Source organism: Symphalangus syndactylus, chromosome 14 (genome assembly GCF_028878055.3).
Source record: "Symphalangus syndactylus isolate Jambi chromosome 14, NHGRI_mSymSyn1-v2.1_pri, whole genome shotgun sequence".
Lineage (NCBI taxonomy): Eukaryota > Metazoa > Chordata > Mammalia > Primates > Hylobatidae > Symphalangus > Symphalangus syndactylus.
Genome location: NC_072436.2, coordinates 74,268,525 through 74,295,573, shown reverse-complemented (window position 1 = coordinate 74,295,573; position 27,049 = coordinate 74,268,525). Strand labels below are relative to the sequence as shown.

The following is a 27,049-nucleotide window of genomic DNA, read 5'->3' as shown; positions in this document are numbered from 1 at the left end:
ATTATTCAAGCGGATATAAGTCAACTCTATTCTCTCTTCTGGGGTGTGGCATCCGGACTGAGCAAGCAGACTAGCAATGGTTAAGAGCACAGACTCTTGAGCCAGGCTGCCTGGGTTTGACGTCCAAATCTACTACTCATTTGCTATGGGAATTTAGATGTGTCACTTAGCTTCTCTGCCTCAATTTTATCTGTAAAATGGGGATAAACATTATAGTTTAGATGAGAGGATTAAATAAGTTAATACAACATGTAAACTGCTTAGAGTAGAGTCTGAACTGTGGCATGCACTATCTGAGGGTTGGCTAATTTGTGACCTTGGCTGGTCACATGAATTAAAGAGCTGTAGATCTGGGAATTGAAGACACTGTAGAATGATCAACTTCAGGCTTGGACCTGAATAAGGAGGGAAAGACAGTCTTCAGGACAAGATGAGAAAACAGAATTGAGTGAAATGGCAAATCAGGAGATAGAGCAGGTGCTTTGATTTTTCATGGTTTTCTGGCTTCTGGTTCTGGTCTCTCCTAAGTCTGAACTCACTTTAGCCTGTTGAGTTCCATGAGATACCTATCTGTCCTTATAAGAAATGCTGCTTTTTTAGCTTACACTAGTTTGAGAGAGTTAGGTTTACACTCAATTGCCCTTGAACACAAATTTTAAAGAAACCAGAACAGAAAGAGTACTTCAGGGGAAAGACACTGCACATTCCATTTTTTTAAGGGTTACTTCTGTCTCAGAACAAGAGATGCCTCCTTTTTGACATATTTTAGAACATTTCACATTCTTCATTAACAATTTCTAAACCGAGGAACTTTTTCTACAACTGAAACTCACTTTTCTTTATAAAAATAAATTTAAAGTTGGGTGAGCCAAATTTCCCCTCTTCTACTTGGTTATATTCTGCAGTCCAAAAAGTAGTCTTTGATAGTATGAAAGTCAAGCTCACGCATTAACTGATAATTTCCATTTCCAACTTCAAGTCCACAGACTCAACCTGCTAAATCCTTTGACTTAAGTCATGACAAATGACACACATTACCATGCCTCATAACACATCTTCTAAAACCTTTTCAAATAACCAGCCGGCAGGCAGCACTGCCAGCCTCGCCACAGACACCATCATTTTTTCCCCTTCACTGTCTGGCTCTGAGTTTTTGGAACCGAGATGAAACTTAACCTTCCCAAACAAAGACCGTTTACTAGGCAACTTAGGGCCAGTAATTAGCTCACACACCATAAGGTGCCACAGAGCTATTTGCAGATCTCTTCCAAGTTTAGGCTTTTTTTTTCTTCTTCCAGAAATTACCCCTTTTCTCTAAGAACCCACAATCATTTGCCACTGAATGAAGGAACTACACTTATTATAAGAGTAAAACATTTAAAACCTCTTTCAAGGATGGTCAGACAACCTCATAAATCATGTTCTCCACACTGGTGAGTTTGGGATGGGAAGGGATGTGTTGACATATTTAGAAGCCGTTGGGGTGCTGTGGTTTCACAGCTAGGAGGGAAACTCGAGCTTGTTGAAGTTGGACCTCACTTGTATTTTTGTTTATTGAATTAACGAAATCTTGGCAACAAACTATGTTTTACTTTAGACAAGATGGGATATTTTTTCATTGCCTCCACCTACCTTGTCTCCCTTTCTGCCCCTCTCAAATAGACAATTTTTATAAATGTTTCAAATGCTAGAAAAGCTTCCTGGGCAGCCAAACTGAACCTTAAAAAAATCAAGATGAACCAATCAATACATGGAGATGTGGCTTCCATTAAAATTGACATTTGGGTGTTAGAAGAAGAAAGAAACAGCATGAAAGTAAATATTTTGAATGCGTTTACAAGGCTGCTTGATTCTAAGAGTTTGCACATTTAGCAATCTATATGTCAGCCTGAATGGTAGTTTGCAAAAACCATAGATCACAAGAATTCAGCCAACATAGCTCATGATATTTCCTCACATTTGAAGGCTCTACCATTCTAACAGTGAGTGTGAATGTGTGTGTGTGTATGTGTGTGTACACTAGTGACTTACTAACAAAAATTATCATCATGGTTTAGTATAGAGGTTTTCAACTCCAACTATAAACTAGAATCATCTGGGCAGCTTTTGAAAGCCCCCAGGCATTTATACTTCTTAAAAGCTCTGCAGTTATGGTCCCAACAGGAAATGAATGGCAGATTCAAATTGGGTAAGCTGAAGAAAGTTTAATAAAGGGACTCTTTACAAAGATGCCAGCAGAGTACAGGAAACCCAGAAGGAATAGTGCAGTACTTTCAGTCTAGGAGCAGTAGGGAGCTATTATCACTCCTAGTTTAGAAAAGGAAAGGGTGGAAATAGTCATCAGAATCCAGAGAAAGGGGTAGCCCCCCCCAGGGAGAGTCACCTGACAGGAGCTATATGACCTTAAGTCTAAGGATGCAACCAACCCTGGGTAATTTCATATGAAGGCAGCCAGGGAAGCTATATCCCAACCACATTTTCATCTCCCCCCTCCATCTGCTACTGGTCCTCCTCATGACAGAACCCAGCTGGAAGCTGGAAGATAAGGGAGGCTTTTGTTGCTGTCCTTTAAGGTCAACCCTCCTCTCCCCCTTCTTGAGACAACACAGGATGAAATGGAGTGGAGAGTGGATCTATGAAATAAATAGGAGGTGTTCAGCCCATCAGGAGATTCTCCTGCTACCAGATTTTCTGGTCTGCTGTGGAATTGGCATTGCTATGGAAATCAGAAGTCGGAGGTCTTAGTTCTGGTTATATGTGACATTGAGCAACATACTCTACTTGTTTGAGTCTGTTTTCTCAGAAATAAAGGGCGTTGGCTTAGCTCAGTGTTTTCCAAAGTGTGGTGCTAGAACTCTGCTCGTGTATCTCAGTTGCCTCTTGGGGTGGGAAGATAGAGAGGCCAAAAGGTGGATTCTAGCCTCATTCCCCATTGCAGTCCCTAGTAAGTAAATAAGTAATGTGCTAAATTATTCTAGGGAGTGTCAAATTATTTATCTCAGGCTTACTGTATTTTTGAGACACTGACTGTCTAGACCAATATATATGATCACGACAAAGGAAGAAATTATATGTATGTTTCTAATTAATTTAAATATAAATGTAGGGTGTGTGTGTGTGTGTGTACTTATATTAGTGATGAAAAAGAGGTATTTTTAGAGTTGAGAAAATGAAAGCTTAAAAAGATTAGCTCTAACTTGCTTATGTTTAAGAGGGCAAATATATGGTGGAGTCATGGTTCAAACCTAGGTTTGTCTTATTCCAAAAACAATGCCATCAAAGAACACAAAAACTGAAAAAGAAAGTATACCTACTTAGACACACACATTTACATATTTACATATTCTTTTAGTATGTCTCAGGTTTACTGCATCTTCATTACTTTTCCCAAGCTTAAAGGTCTGCCCTTCCTCAGGCTGCCCTTGCCAGGGTCCACTTCATCATCTGATGTCTTTCAGCAGAGTACAAAAGACAGATCACATGGCAGATGAGCAAGAGTTATTATTGTTGGATTTATGCAACCTTTGAAATAGCCATCTGTCCAAATTTTTCCCCAACCTACAAAAGAGAGTTTTATGTTATCAGTAGGTAAAGATTCAGCTTTTAAAGATTTATTCTCTTACCCCATAACTGCCCGGTTTTTCTCAATGGGAAATTGGGCTTTTGAAGGTTTGTATGTTCACAGTCCAGAGAAAACAAAGGTCAGTGAGGCTAAGCAGTCACAGAGCCTTGGGAACTTCAGGGGGTTTTGTAAGGTGGGTATGAGAATTTTCACATCCATTCTGTGTAAAGTTCTGTCAAGCAGGTCCTTGTCCTTCTGGGAAAATATCAAATATAATCTTAGAAATTGAGTGTTTAGGGGGTGTTTTCCTGTGTCTTTAAATTACTAGACCCAAAATGTCTCATTCAACAAATATTTATACATTAATCAATATGTGCTATGCTAGGTGACAACGATGAGTAATAATGACAAAAAATACATTTTATAAACAAATGATGGTTATTAAAATACAATGAAATAATCGACACAGTATGGACTTGGTATAAAGAACAGTGGGAGTGGAGAATGAATTCTTATGTCTGCCTGGGATAATGAGGGACATTTCCGTAAGGAGGAATACTTTGACCTGAGACTTGACAGATAAATATGTTTTTACCTGATAGACAATGAGGAGGGATATTTCAGGCAAAGGAAACTGTATGTGCAAAGTTACAGAGGTATGAAATGGGACAGGTGATGAAAAGACTAACAAGAAGTTTGATATGCTTATGATATAGGATGCAAGTAAGGCAGTAATAGAAGTGAAGCTGGGTTGATAGGTAGCCGCCAGATCACAGTTGGGTTTTAAATGGTAAGTTGAGGAGTTTCTATTTTATCCTACCTTGTTTATGATTTTAAAACAAATCTGCACATATGCTCAAGGATACACACATGCAGGGTGTGTACATGATATTATGCTAAATAGAGCATATCTTCCTGGAGTACCAATTTTATTAGAAATTAATTAGAAGAGACTTTTTAAAATTAATTGATACATGATAATTGTACATATTTGGGGTGCATGTGATATTTTGATATAAGCATATAATGTGAAATGATCAAATCAGGGTACTTAGGATGTCCATCATCTCAAATAATTATCATTTCTTTTTGTTGGGGGCATTTCTACTCTTCTAGCTATTTTGAAATAAATAATACTTTACTGTTAACTATAGTCACCCTGCTGTGCTGTCAAACACTAGAACTTGTCTTTCTATCTAACTGTATATTGGTACCCAATAAACAATCTCTATTCATTTCCCTCCCCTTCTTCCCAGCCTCTGGTAACCATCATTCTACTCTCTTCCTCCATGAAATCAACTATTTTAACTCCCACATGTGAGTGAGAACATGCAATATTTATTTTTCTACACCTGGCTTATTTCACTTAATATAATGACCTCCAGTTCCACCTACATTGCTGCAAATGACAGAATTTTATTCATTTTATGGCTGAATAATATTCCTTTGTGTATATATACCACATTTTCTTTATCCATTCTTCTGTCAGTGGCCATGTACGTTGATTCCATATCTTTGCTATTGTGAATAGTGCCACAATAAACATGTGAGTGCAGGTATTTCTTTGATACACAATTTTTTTTTCCTTTGGATAAATACCTTGTAGTGATATTGCTGGATCATATGGTAGTTCTGTTTTCAGTTTTTTGAGAAATCTCTATATTGTTTTCCATAGTAGTTTATTTATATTCCCATCAACAGAGTATAAGAATTTCCTCTTCTCTGTACCTCACCAGCATCTGTTATTTTTTGTGTTTTTAATAGTAGCCGTTCTAATTGGGATAAAATGATATTTCACTGTGGTTTCGATTTGCATTTCCCTGATGATTAGTGATGCTGAATATTTTTCATATACCTGTTTGTATATCTTTTGAGAAATGTCTATTCATGTCCTTAGCCTACTTTTAAATGAGATTATTTTATTATTGTTGAGTTGTTTGAGCTCCTTATATATTCTGGATACTAGTACCTTTTAAAGGTATAGTTTGCAAATATTTTCTCCAATTCAATGAATTTTCTCTCCACTCCATTCATTGCGTCCCTTCTTGTGAAGAAGTTTTTAGTTTAATATAATCCCATCTGTCTTTTGGGATTATGGTTATCTGTGCTTTTGAAGTCTTAATCATGAAATCATTGACTATACCAGTATCCTGAATATTTCCCGTATGTTTTCTTCTAGTAGTTTTATAGTTCTGGGTCTTACATTTAAATCTTTAATCCATTTTAAGTTGATTTGTATGTAGGATGAGAGATAGGGGTCTAGTTTTATTCTTCTGCATATGGGTATACATTTTTCTCAGGACATTTATTAAAGAGGGTGTTCTTTCCCCAATGTATGTTTTTGGCACCTTTGTCAAAAATTGGTTGGCTTTAAATACATGCATTTATTTCTAGGTGGTTCTCTATTCTGTTCCATTGGTATATGTGTTTGTTTTTAAACAAATACCATGCTGGTTTGGTTACCATAGCTTTGTAGTATATTTTGATGTCAGGTAGTGTAATGACTCTAGCTTTGTTCTTTTTGATCAGGATTGCTTTTGCTATTCTGGCTCTTTCTCATATGTTCCATATGAATTTTAGAATTGTTTTTTCTATTTATATGAAAAATTACGTTGGTATTTTGGTAGATATTGCATTAAATTTGTAGGTTGCTTTGGGTACTATGGTCGTTTTAGCAATATTAATTCTTCCAACCCATGAGCATGGGATGTTTTTCCATTTGCTTGTGTCTTTTTCAATTTTTTCATCAGTTTTTTCTAGTTTCTGTTGTGCAGGTAGGTTTTTCACCTCCTTGGTTAAATTTGTTTCTAGGAATTTTATTTTTTGTAGCTATTGTAAATGGGATTGGCTTCTTGATTTCTTTTTCAACTAGATCGTTCTGGTATATAAAAAAACTATTGATTTTTGTATGTTTAAGAGTTCTTTGGTAGAGTCTTTAGATTTTTCTCTATATAATATTATATCATCTGCATAGAGGAAATTTGACTTCCTTTTTTCCAATTTGAATGCTTTTTATTTCTTTCTCTTGTCTGATTGGTCTGGATAGAACTTCCATTACAATACTGGATAAAAGTAGTGAAAGTGGGCATCATTACCTTGTTTCATTTCTTAGAGAAAAGGCTTTAAGCTTTTCCCCATTTAGTACAATGTTAACTGTGAGATTGTCATATATGGTTTTAATTATGTTGAAGTGATTTCCTTCTATGCCTAATTTGTTGACAGTTTTTTATCAAGAAGCAATATTGAATTTTATCAAATGCTTTTTCAGCATCTATTGAGATGCTTATATGTTTTTTGTCCTTCATTTTGTTGATGTGGTGTTTTGTGTTTATTGATTTGCATATATTGAACCATTCTTGCATCCCTGAGATAAATGCCACTTGATCATGGTGTATAATCTTTTTGATGTGTTGTTGGATTCAGTTTGCTAGCATTTTAGTGAGCATTTTTGCATCTATGTTCATCAAAGATATTGGCCTGTAGTTTTCTTTTTTTGTTGTGTCTGGTTTTGGTATCAGGGTAATGTTAGCCTCATTTGAGTTGGGAAGAATTTCCTTTTCTTCAGTTGTTTAGAATAGCTTGAGAAGAACTAGTGTTAGTTCTTCCTTAAGTTTGGTAGTATTTCGCAGTAAAGCCTTTTACTCTTGGGCTTTCCTTTGTTGGGAGACTTGATTGCTGATTCATTTTCATTACTAGTTATTGGTCTATTCAGCTTTTCTATCTTTTCATGGTTCATTCTTGGCATCTTGTATGTTTTTGGGAATTTGTCCACTTTTTCTAGGTTTTCTCATCTGTTAGCATATAGTTGTTCATGATAGCTAATGATTCTTTGTATTTTTGCATTATCAGTTGTAGTATCTCCATTTTTGTTTCTGATTTTATTTATTTGGGTCTTCTTTTTTTCTTGGCTAGTCTAGATAGCAGTTTATCAATTTTGTTTATCTTTTCAAAAATCAATCTTTTGTTGATCCTTTGTATTGTTTTTGTGGTCTCTATTTCATTGAGTTCTGCTCTGATTTTTATTATTTTTTTCCTTCTACTAATTTTAAATTTGGTTTGTTCTTACCTTTTTAGTTACCTGAGTTGCATGTATACATATGTAACAAACCTGCACGTTGTGCACATGTACCCTAGAACTTAAAGTATAATAATAATAATAATAAATAAATAAAATTTAAAAATCCATTCAGTTAGTCTATATCTTTTAAGTGGGGAATTTAATCCATTTACATTCAAAGTTATTATTGATAGGTAAGGACTTATTCCTGTCATTTTGTTAATTGTTTTCTGGATGTTTTAAGGAAATCCCATATTTATTTCTTCCTCTTGTATGGTTTACCTTTGCAGTTTGGTGTTTTTATTTAGTAGTAACATTTGGCTTCTTTTTATTTCCCATTTTTGTGTCTGTTCTGCCAGTGAGTTTTATCCCTTCATGTGTTTTCATGATAGTAGATATCATCTTTTTGCTTTTAGATATAGAACTCTCTTAAGCATTTCTTGTAGGACCTGTCTAGTAGTGATTAATTCTCTCAGTTTCTGTGTGTCTGGAAAAGATTTTATGTCTCCTTTATTTTTGAAGGATATATTTGCTGAGTATAGTATTCTTCATTGATATGTTTCTTGCTTTCTTTCAACACATTGAATATATCATCCCATTTTCTCCTGGCCTGGAAGGTTTCTGCTGAGAAATCTGCTGTTAGTCTTATGGGGATTCCCTTATATGTGACTTGACATTTTTCTCTTGCTGTTTTTAGAATTCTCCCTTCATCTATGACTTTTGACAGTTTGACTATAACATTCCTTGGAGAAGAATGTTGGGTTGAATCTATTTGGGGATCTGTGAGCTTCCTCTATCTGGAAGTCTATATCTCTTGCAAGACTTGGGAACTTTCCAGCAATTATTTCATTACATAGCTTTTCTGAGCCTTTGGTTTACTCTTCATCTTCTGGGACACCAAAAATTTGAATCCTTTGTCACTTTATAATGTCCCATATGTCATGTAGGCATTCTTCATTCTTTTTCATTCTTTTCTCCTTTTTGTTCTAACTAGGTTTTTAAAAAACGTTTATTTTATGTTTGGGGGTACATAAAAAGGTTTGTTATACAGGTAAACTTGTGTCACAGGGGTTTGTTGTACAGATTATTTCATCACTCTGGTATTAAGCCTAATACTCAATAGTTATTTGTTCTGCTCCTCTCCCCTCATCCACCCTTCACCCTCAAGTATATCCCAGTGTCTGTTGTTCCCTACTTTGTGTTCATGAGTTCTCATCATTTAGTTCCCACTTATAAGTGAGAACATGCAGTATTTGGTTTTCTGTTATTTTAAAAGAACTGTCCGCAGTTCAGACATTTTTTTCTTCTGCTTGATATAGTCTATTGCAGATTCTCTTGGTTGTATTTCTTCTTTCATTAATTGAATTCTTCAGTTCCAACATTTCTATTTGGTTCTTTTTTATGATATTTATCTTTTTGTTGAATTTCTCATTCAGATCACAAATTGTTTTCCTGATTGATTTATATTGTTTATCTGAGTTCTCCTATATCTTACTGAGTTTCTTTAATATCATTATTTTGAATTCTTTTTCAGACACTTTATAAATATCCTTTCCTTTGGGTTCTATTACCAGACAATTATTGTGTTCCTTTGGAGATATCATGTTTCCTTGTCTTTTTTTTTTTTCATGTTTCTTGTGTTCTCATGTTGATATCTCAGCATCCGGTGTAATAGTTACTTCTTCTAATTTCACAGATTGGCTTTCACAGGAAAAGATTTTTTCCTATACATGTATTTATAGAATTGGTTGGATGGGGTGTTTTGGTTTTGATTCTGAATGGGCGCAGTAGTGTATTTTCCCTAAGATTTCTTTGGACATAATCAGTGTCAGTGATGTCTGTGAGTCACTCAGTAGTTTAGACTGCAGTTGTTAATAGAGGCTATGGTGAGGCTTTGCTGAGAATGGGGATACCAGCTGGGCTGGTCCTCAGGCATCAGTGGTGGTGGTGCCAAGCAGGGCAGCCCTGTCCTCAGGCCCTTGGATAGCATGCTCAGGCACAGGTGTCAGTGGCAGTGAGCAGGGCAGGTAGATCCCCAGACTCCCAGAAAACATGTTTGAAGTTTAATTATGTTTATACTATGATATTATTGATATATGTTCCATCTTTTTAAAAAAGTAAAACTGGAGGAGAATACATATAAATGTGTTCATTTATATGTGGTGGTTAATTAGGAAATATCATACTTTTATGACATGAGGAACCCATTAGGATTAGTGCTACAGTTGAATCATTGTAACCAGGGGAAAAAAATGAAGTATATAGTCATCCCTTGGTATTCATAGGGGATTGGTTCCAGGACCCCCTCCCCCAATACCAAATTCTGTGGTGGTCGAGTCCCTTATATAAAATGATTTAGTGTTTGCATATACTACATATATGTATGTAGTATATCCTCCCATGTGCTTATCCTCCCATATGCTTTAAATCATGTCTAGATTATTTATAGTACCTAATAAAATGCCTACACATCACTTCATTCATTTGAATTCAGTGTAGTACTTTGCACATGACAAATACAAGTTTTGCTTTTTGGAACTTTGTGGAAGTTTTCTTCTGAATATTTTTGACCTGTGGTTGGTTGAATTCATGAATGCAGAACCAATGGATACAGGGAGCTAACTGTACTAATGTCTGTCTATTGATTCAGAAATGTGGTTTGGAATTTCTTGGTGAACAGCAGACACTGGCAAAGGTAGTCTGTTCATTTAAGAATTATTAGTTTTAAAAAGAATTTTTGATAAAAAAAATAAGCTTTTACAAATCTATTCAACTTCTCAGTTGGTATTTCACCAAGTATTTTCTCAAAATTTAACTACTCATAGTTCCACTTGAAATGACTTTCCCCAAAATTCAGAAGACCCTAAAATTGAGGAAGAGGAAGTTGTGGGCAATTTTAGTAGCACTCACTATTTACATTTGTAAAGTATGATAATTTCTGTTTATATTTTTCATCAGAAAGCATAAGCTTGAATAAAGGAAACATACGTAAAATAATGAGAGAAATTCAAAACAACCTAAAATCACAGAGAGACTCTAAAGCTCTACACAAAGATTTGACAATGAAGAATGTAATAGCAATCCAAAAGTAAAACATGTACTTATATAATTTTTTTTGAGATGGAGTTTCATTCTTGTTGCCCAGGCTGGAGTGCAATGGCATGATCTCGGCTCACTGCAACCTATGCCTCCTGGGTTCAAGTGATTCTTCTGCCTCAGCCTCCCAAGTAGCTGGGATTACAGGCATCTGCCACCAAGCCCAGCTAATTTTTTGTATTTTTATTAGAGACAGGGTTTCACCATGTTGGCCACGCTGGTCTTGAACTCCTGACCTCAGGTGATCCACCTGCCTCGGCTTCCCAAAGTGCTGGGATTACAAGCATGAGCCATCGCATGCCTGGCATATCTAATTATTTAAATGATGAATTTATTATTACTAAGATGAAAACTAAAAAAAACTTGACATTTCTGAAAAAAGAAAGATATTAATTACAATATCAGGACAAAATAATTCTCAGGAAATATCAAAAAGAGATGCTATAGTACTTCAAAAGATATCAACAAGTAGTGTATGTGTATCAAACGAAATATGTATTTGTTTATACAAATGGTAAGAGACAGAACTGTATAAGAATTAGATTCAATAGTACTTAGAGATTTTTAAACTCATCATTCTTAGATGGATCTACATCAAGCATATTAAAGATAACTAAAGATATTAAAAATAGTAATAACATGATCCAATAAATTCAAACTTCATGTCTGTATCTATTTCTATATGTATATCTTTATACAAAATGCATAGTGAAATCACATTCTCTTTGTGGAATGGTCACATGAAACATTCACTAAACAGAATCTCTACAAAAATCGGCCAAATGCTAAGGCACATACAAACACACAAACCTCAATCAATACCACAAGATTAACATCATAGTGGTTATCTTCTAAATTCACAATCTACTATATTCAGGAATCAATAATGAATAACAAAAAGGTATTTTTAAAACAAATATCATATACCTGGAAAATAGAACACATACATCTGAAAAGCCTTTGAGAAAAATAGATAATCATAAGGAAAATTGTGGAATACTTAAAACTGAATAAATATGAATACAATACATACACATTAAGGGTCATAATTAACTAGTATTTGAAATAAAATGCATAGCTTTAAACATCTTTGTAGAATTCCAAGAAAAAATAAGAACAAATGAGATAACCATTTAACTTAGGAAGATAGAAAATCCAGTTTATGCAATTCATGAAAAACACAAAATATAAAAATTGGAGCAAAAAAAGAGGAACCTATATATAGATATATAGCCACAAAATAAATTAAAATAGTAATTAGAGATTTATAATTCCCAAAGTTGTTCTAAGCATAAATACCTGTAAAGAAAATTTCTTCCAAATTTTTGGGAAACAGGTCACTCTCTTTTTTTTTTGTTCTATATCATAAGTCATCAAGCAAAGACAGCTCTCATTTTTAAAATATTGTTTCACAAAACAAGGAGGGAAGAAAAACTGCCCAACTTGTTTTAGGTGTTAGTGTAATCTATAATCTTAGTTTCACAAGAATATTATGAAAGCATTACTTGAAACTATATGTGAAAATTTTATCAAAAATATTAGTCAATTAAATCCAAGCATGCATTAAAAATAATTCATTGTGATCAAGTAAGTTCATTTCACAAATAGACAATGGTTTAGCATTTAAAAAACTATCAATGTAATATATCAATTAATTATAAGAAAACATGCATGCTTATTTTTTAAATGCATTTACTAAAGTTTGACACCATATTCTTTTTTTGTTTTGTTTTGTTTTGTTTTTTGATGAAGTCTCACTCTGTCACGCAGGCTGGAGTGCAGAGGTGTAATCTCGGCACACTGTAACCTCTGCCTCCCAGGTTCAAGCGATTCTCCTGCCTCAGCCTCCCGAGTAGCTGGGACTACAGGCATGCGCCACCATGCCTGGCTAATTTTTTGTATTTTTAGTAGAGACAGGGTTTCACCATGCTGGCCAGGCTGGTCTTGAACTCCTGTCCTCGTGATCCACCCACCTCAGCCTCCCAAAGTGCTGGGATTACAGGCGTCAATCACCGCACCCAGCCTCATGGTTATTTTTAATTAAAACTCTCAAAAAACAAAAAACAGTATCTCCTACACTCAGTCAAAATAGAGTAAGAAGAATTGTAGTTCCCCTTCTTACTTTAAAGAACTAGTAAAATAAGACAAAGTATATAAAAGATGGGTTTTTCAGATATTAGAAAATGAGCAGCACATACTTCTGCTCTCTGAGAGAAGAGAAACAAACAGAAACAAACATAGCCTTCCCATGAGGTAAGTTTCAGACACAACTATAGGGAGGTGAAATTCAAACAGAGCCCATTAGTCTTACTGAGTTGAAGAGACCAGAAATCATAGTTTGGGGAGGCTAAGGTGTCTGGAATTTGCAGTTCAGAATACTGAAGACAAGAGAGTTGCACAGAGAGAGAGGAAAAGGGACAGGGAATGAGAGAGCAAGAGAGAGCGTGCGCACGCGAGAGAGTTTCCCACAGGTCTTTTGCAGACTCTTGACCTGTACACGTATGAGAAGGGACTAAGTGTGAGGCCAGGGGAGTCACTAGAAATTGTAAATAAGACTGTCTCCAAAGCTTTGACAGAGCTAGGAATAGTTTGTGTATCTAACTGAAGGATGGAAAAATCTCAAAATACACAGAGTATTGGGTAGACTCCTCAACAGGCTATTGCTCTAGTAATACAGTTAAATTAACCTGAGACTAAAGAGTGCTTTGGATATGCCTTATTAAAATTTTGAGGCGAGCCTCAAAATAACCCAACAGATTTCAATTAACTGCACACAAGAAGAAAACCCAACATTATCTAAAAGAAGTCAACAGAATGAAGCAACTAACAATGTAAAATGCACAATGTTTGGAACCAACAAAAACTTACCTAGTATGTATTTACCCAAGAGAAATTTAAACATATGTCCACACAAATACATGTACTCAAATAATCAATGAGCTTTAGTCATGATAGCACAAAAATGGGGGATAAAAAGACCCAAACATCCATTGACATAGTAAATGGATAAACAGAAGGCGGTATATCCATACAATGGACTAGTACTCCGCAATGAAAAGAAACACAGTATTGATATAAGCAACAATGGGCAAATCTCAAAAACATTGTGATAAATGAAGTAGCCAGACACAAAAGTCTACATACTGTATGATTTCATTTATATGAAATTCCAGGAAAAGCAAAACCATAGTAATAAAGGTCATGACAGTGATTTCCAGGGCCTGAGGGTTGAGGAAATGGGTTGAATGCAGAGGATACTAGAAAACTTTTGGGGGTAAAGAAGAGATTATCACAATTGAGTTGATAGACAACATTGCTGTATACATTTTTCAAAACTTGTCAAAATGTGCACTTAAAAACTTACCAGGTAGAAAAAGAAGCACAGGGAGGCTGAGGCGGGCGGATCACGAGGTCAGGAGATCGAGACCATCCTGGCTAACACGGTGAAACCCTGTCTCTATTAAAAATACAAAAAAATTAGCCGGGCGTGGTGGCAGGTGCCTGTAGTCCCAGCTATTCGGGAGGCTGAGGCAGGAGAATGATGTGAACCTGGGAGGCAGAGCTTGCAGTGAGCCAAGATCGCGCCACTGCACTCCAGCCTGGGTGACAGAGCGAGATTCTGTCTCAAAAAAAAAAAAAAAAGGCACAAAAATGTGATCTGTAACCAGAAAAAAAATCCATAAATATAAACAGATCCAGTAGTAATACAGGTGGTAGAAGTAGCCAACAAGAACTTTTAAACAGCTATTTAAAAAAAAGCATGGGCCAGACATGGTGGCTCATGCCTGTAATCCCAGCACTTTGGGAGGCTGAGGCAGGTGGACTGCTTGAGCTCAAGACTTCAAGACCAGCCTGGGCAACATGGTGAAACCTTGTCTCTACAAAAAATACAAAAATTAGCCCAGCATGATGGTGGATACCTGTGGTCTCAGCTACTTCGGAGGCTAGAGAGGAGGATTGCTTCAGCCCAGGAGGTCAAAGCTGCAGTGAGCCGAAATTGTGCTGCCGTGCACCAGCCTGGGTGACAGAGCTAGAACCTGTCTCAAACACACATACACATACACACACACACACACACACACACACACACAGATACATACGTATAATGTATATTTAAGGAAGTAGAGAGAAATATGACCATGATGCGGAAAGAAATGGAAGATATAAATAACATAAACAAGATGCAAATAAAACCTCTATAGATGAATGTTAAAATATTTACAATGATAACTACACTGGATAGAATGTACAGCAAATTAGACACTGCAGAAGAAAAGAGCAGTGAACTCGAGTCCATCTTTAACTATTCAAAATAAAGAAATGGGAGCAAAAAGGAATAAAAGTAATGAACAGGGTTCCAGTGACAGGTAGAAAACTATTGAGTGGTCTAAATGTAATTGAAGTCCTGGAAAGAGAGAAAATGTATATACAGAAAAAAATTAAAAGACATAGTGGCTAATTAAAAGACATAGTGGCTAAAAATTTTCAACTATGATGAAATCTATAAACCCATAGATACAGAAGCTAGCAAATATTTCTATTCCATTCAGAATAAATATAAAGAAAACTATGTCAATGTACTTCCTAATAAAATTTCTATAACCTGTGACAAAGAAGACATCCTGAAAATAGCCAGAAATAAAAGATACAATATGTACAGAGAAGAAGAACAACAAAAAGAATGGTAGCAGACTTCTCATAAAAAACAAGGAAGTCAGAAGACAATATAAGACGTGATAAGGTACAAGAAGGAACTGTCAATCTAGAATTGTTTACCCCGTAAAAATATCTTTCACAATTGAATAAAAAACAGAGTTTAAACAGTTTTGCCAGCAGATCTGCACTATAAGAAATGTTAAAGGAAGTTCTTCATGAAAAAGTAAAAGGACACTAGACAGAAATTTTGGTCTACACAAAGAAATAAAGAGCTCTAGAAATGGTAAATATGTCAGTAAATCTAAAAGTTATTTTCCAAAAATTTGAAACTCTTTAAAAGCAAATACTCTTTAAAAGATAATATATGACTGTTTAAAGCAAAATGGATAACCATGTATTAAGGGCTTGTAGCTATGTACAGAAAAAAGGTATGAAAACATTAACACAAATGAAAGGAAAGCAGAAGTGAGAATACATTGTGTAAAATTCTTACACTCTACTTGAAGTATAATATTACTTGAAGGTAGAAGGTGATGAGTTAAAGGTATATAACAGCTAGAACAACCCATGAAACAAAAAACAGAAGTATAGATAATTAACCAATACTACAGATAACATAAAATTATTTAAAAGGTCAATTAATTTAAAAGAATTCAGGAAAAGATAAAACAGCAGAATTGATGGGACAAATAGAAAAAGAATAATAAGATGATATATTTTGATGCAACATATCAATATCTACATTAAATATAAACCATCTAGATACATTAGCTAATAGGCTGTGATTGTCAGTTTGTATGAAAAGACAAGAACCAACTACACACTGCTACAAAAATGTACTTTAAATACAAATGCAAAGGTTGAAAATAAATAAATAGAAAAAGTCATATCTACTGAAAACTAAACATAAGCAAGCTATCATGGCTAAACTAATATCAGATAGATTAGACTTTAAAAGAGGAAAAGAGGGATATTTCATATTGATTAAAAGATTAGCTTATAAAGATGTTTAAAAACCTAAATGTGATTGTATGTAATAACATTAAAACACATAAAGAAAAACCAAAAGAATTGAAAAGAGAAATATACAAATCCACAATTACATTTGGAGATTTAAACACTTCTTTCTCAGTTACTGATAAAACAGGTAGACAGAATATCAGTAGACATTCAGGAGATGTGAACAGCACTATCAACCAATTTGACCTAATTGATATCTACAGAATAATTCATCCAGCAACAGCAGATTATAGATTCTCCTCAAGTGCAACTAGAATGTTCACTAAAGTAGACCATATTTTGGGTCATAAAACAAGTCTCAATAAGTTTAAGAGAAATGAAATTACACAAAATACATTTTGTGACCACAACCTGGATTGCGTAAAAATATGTGGAAAACCCCCAAATGTTTGAAAATTATGTAACATCATTCTAAATAGTCCATATGCCAAAAAAGAAATAAATTAGAAATGATTTTTAATGAATAAAAATGACATCATATCAAAATGCGTGGGATGGAGTTAAAGCAGAAAGAAATTGACAGCATTAAATGCTTATATTAGAAAAGAACAAAGATCTCAAATCAGACATCCAATTCTTGATCTTAAGAATCTAGACAAATAAAAGCAAATTAAAACTAAAGCAAGTAGAAGGAAGAAAAATAAGAAGATAAACAGAAATCAGTGATATTTTTAAAATTTGAAAACCAATAAAAAAATCAATAAAATCAATACAACAAAAAAATTATTTTTGAAAATGTTAATAATATTGATCAATCTTTAGCCCGACTAACCAAGAAAGAGATAATACAAACCAACCAATATCAGGAATAAAAGATAGGACATTATTATAGATATCACATTATTATAGACATTAAAAGGATAAAAGGGAAATATTATGAGCAACTATGCCTGTAAATTGATATCTTAGATGAAGTAGAAAAAAGTCTTTGAAAGATACAAACTTCCAAAACTCACTCAAGAAGAGAGATATCCTAATATTCCTAAATCTGTTACAAGGGAATTGAAGTCACAATTAAAAGCTTTCTGAGAAAGAAAAAAGCCCAACTGGCTTCTCTGAATTCTACCAACATTGAAGGAATAAATAGTACCATCTTCTACAAAGATTTTCAGAGACAGAAGTGGAGAAAATGTTTTCCAACTCATTTCATAGGACCAAAATTACTCAAGTAGTAAGTCAGACAGAGAAAAGAAATCTATAGACCAATATGCCTCAGGGACATAGTGGCAAAATTGTTAATAAACTAAAAAATTATATTCGGCAATATGTAAAGGAGGATAAAACATGGTGACTAATTTGCAAAACTGGTTCCATATTTGACAATCAATCAATTAATGTAATTCACCATATCAACAAACTATTGAATTTTTAAAAAACTATTATCACAAGCAATACAGAAAAAGCATTTAACAGCATTCAATGTCTATTCATGATAAGGTCTCTCAGCAAAATACACACAGAAGGAAACTTCTTAAGCATGATAAAGAACACCTACCGAAAAAAGAAATCTACAGCTAGCATCATGCTTTATGGCAAAAAAACTGATAGCTTGCTCCCTCAGATTGGGAACAAGACACCTATTTCTTTGTCATAACTTTATTTATGTGTATAATAGAGGTTCTAGTTAGTGCAATAAGGAAAGAAAATTAATTGAAAGGTACACAGGTTGGAGACAAAGAAGTGAAATTATCTTTATCTGTAAACAACATGGTAATCAATGTAGAAAATTCTAAAAAATCTATAAAAATGCTCTATAACTAATAAGTAAGTGTACAAAGGTCACAGGATACAAAATCAATGTATAATAAATCAATTAGTGTTTTTATACACTAACAATGAACAATCAGAAATTGAAATTGATAAAACAGAACCATTTAAGGTTAAAATATTATAAATTAACATAATAGTTCTGATTATTATTTATATATGCATACCTGTGTCCATATTTATAATTATTTCCTTAAATTAGATTTACAAAAAATATCAGTGTATTAAAGTAATAAAATTTTTAAAATAACTTATTTTCCCCTTTTGACAAATGTAACATTGCTTTATTCTGTGCAAAGCTTAAAAAACTATAGCTGTGCAACAAGAAAATAGCAATGGGAAATATCTACTAATAAAATTTTAGTGTATAAATATTTGAAATTTATTTAATTGTAAGAATAACATTTTCCAGAGTTCAAAAAATAGGGGTGTATTTTACAATTGGTTCTTCCCTAAAATGCGTACTTTTCTCCACTTCCTCCAAAGTAAGTGGATGCTGATTTTAACAATGGGTACAACCTAACCACAGAAAGATAATTTTATCTGTAATTCGGATAACAATGAGTTAGATGACATCACTGTAGTCTGAGCAAAAGATGAACTGCATTAGTTAAACTGCAATTAATGATGTGGATGAGGTGCCAAACTGGTCAAATCCAGCATCTATTTTGAAGGTGGAGTTGACAGGACTCACTGTTAGATGGATGTGGGGTGTGTGGAAAAGGAGATGACTCCATGGTTTTGGTGCAGAGAAGCTAAAGGTGTAATGAAAGTAGTTACTAAGATGGCAAAGACTGGGAGAAGGGCATCTTAGAGTAGAACATCTAGTGTTCTCCTTGGACAAGTTGTGTTCGAGGCCCAGATGAAGCTGTTGAACTCAGGAGAGCTCTCTGGGGCTTCAGAGAGAAAGGCTTGTGTTACAGAGGTAAACTTGTAAATTATCAGTGTAGAGATGGTATTCAAACCTATGACTAGTGAGTAAATGAGCTCACTCAGGAAGTGACATGGCCAAGAGGACCAAGGAGTAAACTCTGATACTCTCCAAATTTTAGAGTGTATAAAATGAAGAACAGAGAAATTAAGAAGTTGTAGCCAGTATGATAAAAGGAAAAGAAAGAGGTATAGTATATTGGAAGTCAATTGTAAAAATGTTTCAAGAAGGAGGGAGTGGCCTACTGCTTTGTATTCTAAAATGCTTTTAGAGGTGGAGTAACAGGAGGAATAAGTCCCGACCATTGGATTTGGCAAGAACCATTTCAGTGGGATGTTCATGACAGCAGCCTAGTATAGACGACTGCTGGGGTGTTTTGCCCTAAAGAGAATCAGATAATTAGGATGGTACATTGAGGGAGATGTGGGGAGATTAATTTTAAGTTGGGATATAACGTAGAATGTTTGTGAGCTAATCATAATAATCTGGTAAAAAGAGGAAAATGTATGATGTAGGAGAGAAGGGGATAACTTCAACGTTGATAACTGTGAAAGGCTGAGGAGGAATGAGATTCCATATACAAAGAGAGCTTGACAAAAGACAGGAGGGGGCAACTTCTTGCAGTGCAGTGGAAGAGAAGCAGAGAATGGGAGTATCAATGCAAATAAATGGTGGATTTGATGTTAGTTCTTTCAGGGAATTCTTTTCTGATTACTTTTATTTTTCATTAGTGTATTAGTCAGGGTTCTCCAGAGAAGCAGAACCAATAGAAGATATATGTGTATATATAAATAAAAAGAGATTTATTATGGGGATTGGCACACATGATTTTGGAGGCTGAGAAGCGACATCTCTAAGCTGTAGAACCAGGAAAGCCAGTGGGTATGATTCAGTCTGAGGCTGAAGGCCCACGAACCAGGAGCTCCAATGTCCTAGGGCGGGAAAAAATGGATATCCCTGCTTAAAAAGAGAGAGAGAGAATTCCTCCTCCCTCTTCTTTTTCATTCTGTTTGAGACCTCAAGGAACTAGACGATGACTGTCCATGTTGGGGAGGGCCAAGCTTCTTTACTCAGTCCACTGATTCAAATGCTAATCTCTTCTGGAAACACCTTCATGGACGTGCCCAGAATTAATGTTTTACCAGCTATCTGGACATCTCGTAGCCTAGTCAACTTGATATGTAAAATTAACCATCACATTTGGAGAAAGAAGAAATAAATTTATCAGGTGGGAGGAGGGAGAGAGAAACAGTGTTAGACATTTGAGAAGAGATGAAAAAGCATGAAATAGTCACGTATGAAATACCTACACATCATATGCACATCAAATATGTATACTCCAAAAGTGTAAATATACATACATTTGTCAGAATTTAATCATATAGTACAACTATATGTTTGATAAAGTTTTTTTATCTTAACAAGTTTTGTGCGTCTTTTTATAGAGTACAAATACTTAAAAGCCATTTGGTACACATTGTTAAATTGCATTCCAGAAGGTTGTTCAAATTTACTCTCTCATCAGCAGTACATGAAAATATAAATCCCATTGCATATTCAATTCACTAACATGGACTTTTAAGATGATATTTCACATTGAAATGGTAATATGGGAATATTATGAACAATTTTATGCCAATAAATTCCAGAACTTAGATGAAATAGACAAATTCCTTGAAAAGAAAGACACAATGTATCAAAACTTACACAGAAGGAAGTAAAAAATCTGAATTTCCCTGTCTATTTAATAAATTGAAATTGTTACTAAAAATTCTACCACAAAGAAAACTCAGTTTAGATGGCTCCACTGAATTCTGTCAAACTTTTAAGGAAGAAATAATACCAGATGTACACACTTTCTTTTTGAAACACTTTCTTTTTGAAAGTAGACGAGAAATGGACAATGAGGGAATACTTCTCAATTTCCCTGATGCCAAAACCTAATGAAGACATTACAGTAAAAGAAAATCACAGACCAATATTGTTCATGATCATGAACAAAAAGATCCTTAACAAAGCATTCATAAATTGAATTCAACCATGTACGAAAAAAGTCTAATACATTATGACCAACTGTACTTTATCCCAAGAATGCAAGGTTGTTTTAACATTCAAAAGTTAATTAATGTAATTAATAATATTAGCAAACTAAAGAAGAAAATATTACCACAATAAAGGCGGACAAGAAAACATTTGACAACCTTTAACAACCATTCATAATAGACACTCAGCAAACTAGAAAAGAACTTCCTAAAATGTTGTCTCATTAAAATTTTCATTTTTATTTGAAATATTGAGGTTATACAATCCCTTTATATGTTCATTAACTTTTCTATTTTCTCTTCTATGAGTAACCTATTCAGGGCCTATAAGGGATATGATGTTTATCTTATCAATTTATATCATCTAGTAATATGTCATAAAGACTGCTAATGTTCACCATCTAGTTCTACTTTCTCATAGTTAAGCTATATGGTGGGAAGGGGGCACATGGTTAAGCTATATTTTCCAGCCCCCTTCCCACCATCTTTGTATCAAAATGAGACCATGTACCTGAGTTTTGGTCAAAGAAAGATGAGCAAAAATATGTATGCCACTTACAAGCCTGCCCCATGCAATACAGGTATTCTATGTAAAACTTCATGAAATCACTCTCTATCTGCCTCTGTCTCCTGTTTGGTATAAGTCAAATATTCTGAGGACATAGATAAAGATACATATAAATAGTTTAGATCTCTGAGTTACTACTTGTAGGAGAGACATCCAGAAGACATGCACAACCAGGAGCCATCTACAATGGACTTCGGTACAAATGAGAAATAAACTTTTGCATGAAGGCATTGGGATTTGGAGATGTTTGTCACAGCTGTTAGCGTTACACATAAACTGCCTTGCACAGCACTGACCTGTCATACGTATCTTTCTTTCCTAAATATTATGTGAATAAAAAGATATGTAAATGTTTTTCTCTTTCTTTTAAAAAATGTCTTCTACATTCTAGGCACTATTCTAGGCACTGAGGTTATAGCAGTGGAAAACTGAAAAGAATCTCTATCTTCACTCTGTTTACTTTTTAGCAGGAAGACATTGACAGTAAATCATTAAGTAAAGTTATAATTTCATGTAAAGTAAGTGCTATGGAGAAAAAGAAAGCAGAGAAACGAATAGGGGTTATCATGGTGAGTGTTCAAATTTCAAATAATGTGGTCTGTGAAAAGCTCATTGAGAAGTTGCCATTTAAACAAAGACTTAAGGGAGATGAGTGAGTTAGCCACGCAGATATCTGGAGGAAGAATCATTCATGCATAGGACACAATAAACAGAAAAAAATTCCCAAGGTAGAGCATGCCTAACATGTTTTTAAAAACACATTCAGAAGTCCAATGTAGCTAGAGCAGAATGAGCAGGGTAGAGGTGACTATGAGATGGTGTCAAAGAGGTAAGGTGTGGGTGGGAGATCACTGAGGTCTTCTGGTCATTGTGAGGATCTGGGCTTTCCATCTGAAAGACGAAGAAGCCACTGTTGAAGGTCTGGCATAACAGACTCTGGCTAATGTGATAATCATGGACAGTAGGTGCCAAGAGCAAAGTTGAGGAGGTCACTTAGAGACCATGAGAATCATTGAGGTGAGAGATGATGGGGGCTTGGATCAGGGGAGTTGCAGTGTAAGTGGTAAGAAGTGGCCAGATTGTGGATATACTTTGAAGGTAATAGCCAACAGGATTTCCTTCTCAGTCAGAGGTGGGATGAGAAAAAGAGAGGACTGAGTGACTGAAAGAATGGAATTGCTACCTTTTTGAGATAGGGAAGGCATGCTTATATGGGGAAGTCAGGAGTTTCATGAAAGTCTGTTATGTTTCTTAAACTTTCAAGAGGAGATGTCAAGTAGGCAGTTGAATCTGATATATGAATCTGGAGTTCAGGGGAGAGGTCTGGGCTGGAGATGTAACATTTCCAAGTATCCAGCACTTTCTGGTATTTAAAGTTATATTTCAGAAAGAGATCACCAGGGGGTGAGCAGAGATAGAGAACAAGATGAAGGACTGAGCCTCCTTGGGCTTACAGCGAATGGGACACTGTTCAGATGTTAATTTTGTCCCATGTTCTGAGTGCTCTACTATGCTGTTAGTCAATGGAATCTTGTGTGGTGGATTATATCTTATACTCTGGGCACCATACTGCAAACTCCCTCAGCTAACTCCTGCTCTAAGTACTCACCAAATCAAGGGTATTTTGCAGAGGTGTGGCTTTATCTGCTGTATTCCCTCTGCCATTTGTTGTATTTTGCACACCTTTTGATCTTTTGTGGCAGATAAAGGCATGCAGATATTGGCACTGGGCCCATAACAAAGAAACAAAGGCAGGTTGTCATTCTGGGCATTAAATGCAAATTTTGAAGTCACTATAAGTGCCTTCACTGAAGTGACTGAGGAAATGAAGATGAAGGTTAGCAGAGGAAACTAGAGGCCCTTTGATATTATGAAATGTGCTATAAATATCGCTGCAGATAATCCTAAGTGCTGGCCTGCTTGTTTTTTTTTTTTTTTTTTTTTTTTTTTTTTTTTTTTTTTGAGATGGAGTCTCACTCTGTTGCCCAGGTTGGAGTGCAGTGGCACGATCTCGGCTCACTGCACATTCTGCCTGCCAGGTTCACGCCATTCTCCTGCCTCAGCCTCCCGAGTAGCTGGGACTACAGGCGCCCGCCACCATGCCTGGCTAATTTTTTGTATTTTTAGTAGAGACGGGGTTTCACCATGTTAGCCAGGATGGTCTCGATCTCCTGACCTTGTGATCCGCCCGCCTCAGCCTCCCAAAGTGCTGGGGTTACAGGTGTGAGCCACCGCACCCGGCCTGGCCTGCTGTTTCTTGAAGGAGTCCTTGAGCCTCTCATCCTTAAAGATACAGGCAGAAGACAGACATTCCACCAACACCCCAGGAGGTAATTCATACCCAGGGACCAAAGCTTTGTCTTATAGGATACCCCTCCTCAACTATTGCTTCTGCTGTAAATTGATCCATTAACCCTGACTTCATTGCATTACCCCCAAATCCAATAAAACAATTACCCGCCGAAAAATAACAATGATGAAATAAAGTGGGTGTGAATACATAAGCACTTCTATAAGCAACCCAAAGCAAAACCTTTAAATAATCCTTTATACATATATGCAAAAACTAGATTTTTATGAACATTACTTCTCTAGGTACACTTTTTTAAGAAAGTGATACATATACTTTAAGGCCAGAATAAATAGAAAAATACTGTCTCACCACTGTACTCCAACTTGGGTGACAGAGCGAGATTCTGTCTCAAAAAAAAGAAAAATACTATCTCAATGTCTTAAGTGAGAAACCAAAACCTTTATGTTCTTAACATTTTATTCATAAGATGTTTGTAGTTGTTTGATCTGCTGACTCAAGGTTCATATTTGAAACTAATTTATGATAATTGCTCAGATTTCTGTAGACCCTTGAGAACTAAGGCTGACGATGCAAAGACTACCTATAAGCAGAAGGGCCGAAAAAAAAACTAATCCTCTCCTACATTTTCTGGACCAACTCTGAAGTAGACATTAAAAGAGGCCTTTGGGCCAGGTGCGGTGGCTCACACCTGTAATCCCAGCACTTTGGGAGGCCAAGGCAGGCGGATCATGAGGTCAAGAGATAGAGACCATCCTGGCTAACATGGTGAAACCCTGTCTCTACTAAAAATACAAAAAGTTAGCTGGGTGTGGTGGTGCACGCCTGTAGTCCTAGCTGCTCAGGAGGCTGAGGCAGGAGAATGGCTTGAACCTGGGAGGCAGAGGTTACAGTGAACTGAGATCACGCCACTGCACTCCAGCCTGGGTGACAGAGCAAGACTCTGTCTCAAAAAAAAAAAAAGGCCTTTGATGAACAACTGGGGACCGGACCAAGAGGCCCAATTTCAGTTTCAACAAGTCATCAAATACTATATGAGTCAATTACATAAACACTGGAATTTCCCAACATCTGATTCCAATAGCAAGAGAGCAGCCCAGGTTCACAATGGAGATTTCTCAATAGGCAATGCCGTTTTCCAGGTAATTAAAACTGTTTGTACAGGAGAGTAGATTTATCTTCTGAAACCATTTTAGCGCTAGTGCTCTCCTGAGTGGTATCAGTTGACACACTGCATAATCTAGAACAGACTAATTGCCGCATGATTTCTAATTTTTCTGCAGCCATGTAAATGAGCTGAAGTCTGCACAGGTGGAGCCCATTAGAGTGAATGATTTCCCTCTCATGTTGTTATCTTCATTTGCCGTTGTCTTATCAACTCCAAGTAGGAAATCCGCTGTCATGAAAAGCAGGCGAGGGAACAATGTCTGGCTGAAAAGTCTTGTTTCATTATTTTTTAATTCGTACAGTCCTACCTGCTTAATGGAGTTTTCTGATTAGCATGCTAGGCATCCAGTAATGCAGTTTTATTCAAATAAGGAGGCAGGGCTTTAATTTAAACTAAGAAATCATCTCCATTTCTTATCAGGGAACAAGGATTCGTGATTCAATAATACATGAATTTAATAATGCATAATGGTAGACTTCACAGGTACTAAATAGCAATACCAAAGTGGGTTAGTATGCTCCATGGGTTGCCATCTGAAACTCCCAATCTGGTTTATCCACATCCCCTCCCTTCATCTCTTTCTTTATTTCCTTTCAGCAAAAGAGTTGTGCCGTTTGCCTTATTCCTCTGACGCTGCCGAGAGCCCAACTCACAGGCTGCATCTTCACTTTACGACCGTGTTTAATAGCTGTTAAGCTGCTGGACTTTAGCCTTTGCAAGAATTCCCAAATTGGACCCAAGGGAGATTTGAAAGGATTGGGAGGGAGAAAATGGGGAAAGAAAAGTAAGGAACTTCATTTCCTACTACTAATTGCTTTTTCCACTGAGGTATCTATCCATGGCCTCATTTTAGTGAGGGAAAACAGTGTATAGCGTATTTGCAATATCCAGGGCCACATAATCGCTTTATAACTCTATATGGGTTTCACAGCTCCCAGATACCTAAGCCTGGCATTCCAATGATAGCTGGAGTCAGCATTCCTTCATTTTATGGTTTGCATGGTTCCCTTTGCCCTGGGTTGCCCAGTGAATGGCTGCCATTCTGCCTGATGTTGAAATTCAAATGTGCAAAGAATTACAGGGGGCCCAACTGAATGACCTGAGTGGCTTGACCAACAGGAAAGCCAAGGGAATCAGACATACCTTGCTTTTCATCATCCCTTTATTTGTTTTTCATTTTATTCAATTTGGAAAATTAGATAAAGCTGGCCCACTTCGTTTTCTACTCCTTTCAGCTGAACACAATGAGTTAAGATTTTCTTAAAAAAAGAATTTGGAGAATTTTATTTAGGGGAAAATTAAAATGCACATGTGGAATCTTGTTGGCACAAGTACATGAGCACAAAATGTGCTAAGTTTCTAAGAATAATTAAGCTTTTAGAGTTTTTTCATATGCTACAAAATGTTTCTCAATAAGCACAAATGTATGCTATTGGATGGCCTAAAGAAAACTACTTAGCTGGCTTCAGTGAGTTTGCAAAATCAAATGTGTAATGTGGGTATTGACACTATGGGTTAATTTCATTCTTCTTGCCCAGGTAAGTAAGTACTGATACCACAAAACCTCCTTGTAGCCAGGATGGTAGCTGAGATCTCATTTGCATACCTCACAGAATTATTTATTTAAAAAACCCAAAGCAACTGAGAACTATTTTGTGTCAGTCATTGCAGAAAACACTGGGTATTAAAAAGATAAATAAAACACAGGTCTACCCTCAGGAGGCTCACAGTTTGTCAGGACAAATGAAAATATACACAAATATTATATAATAATATAGAAGACTGAGATTTTTGTGTAGGCAATGTTGCAAGAACAAAGAGTAATACTCAACGAACTAGACACTGAGTAGTTCCTAAAAATGATATGAAAT

General features: G+C 35.7%; 1 long non-coding RNA gene across 1 annotated transcript in view; it reads left to right on the top strand.

The window, feature by feature from the left end:
- The window catches only part of LOC134732480 (uncharacterized), a 73,921-nt gene extending 47,279 nt beyond the window's left edge, over positions 1–26,642 (top strand). The window contains exon 7 of the long non-coding RNA XR_010115700.1: positions 25,776–26,642. This is a non-coding gene — a long non-coding RNA (uncharacterized lncRNA). The remainder of the gene's footprint in view (positions 1–25,775) is intronic.
- Positions 26,643–27,049: the final 407 nt, after the last annotated feature.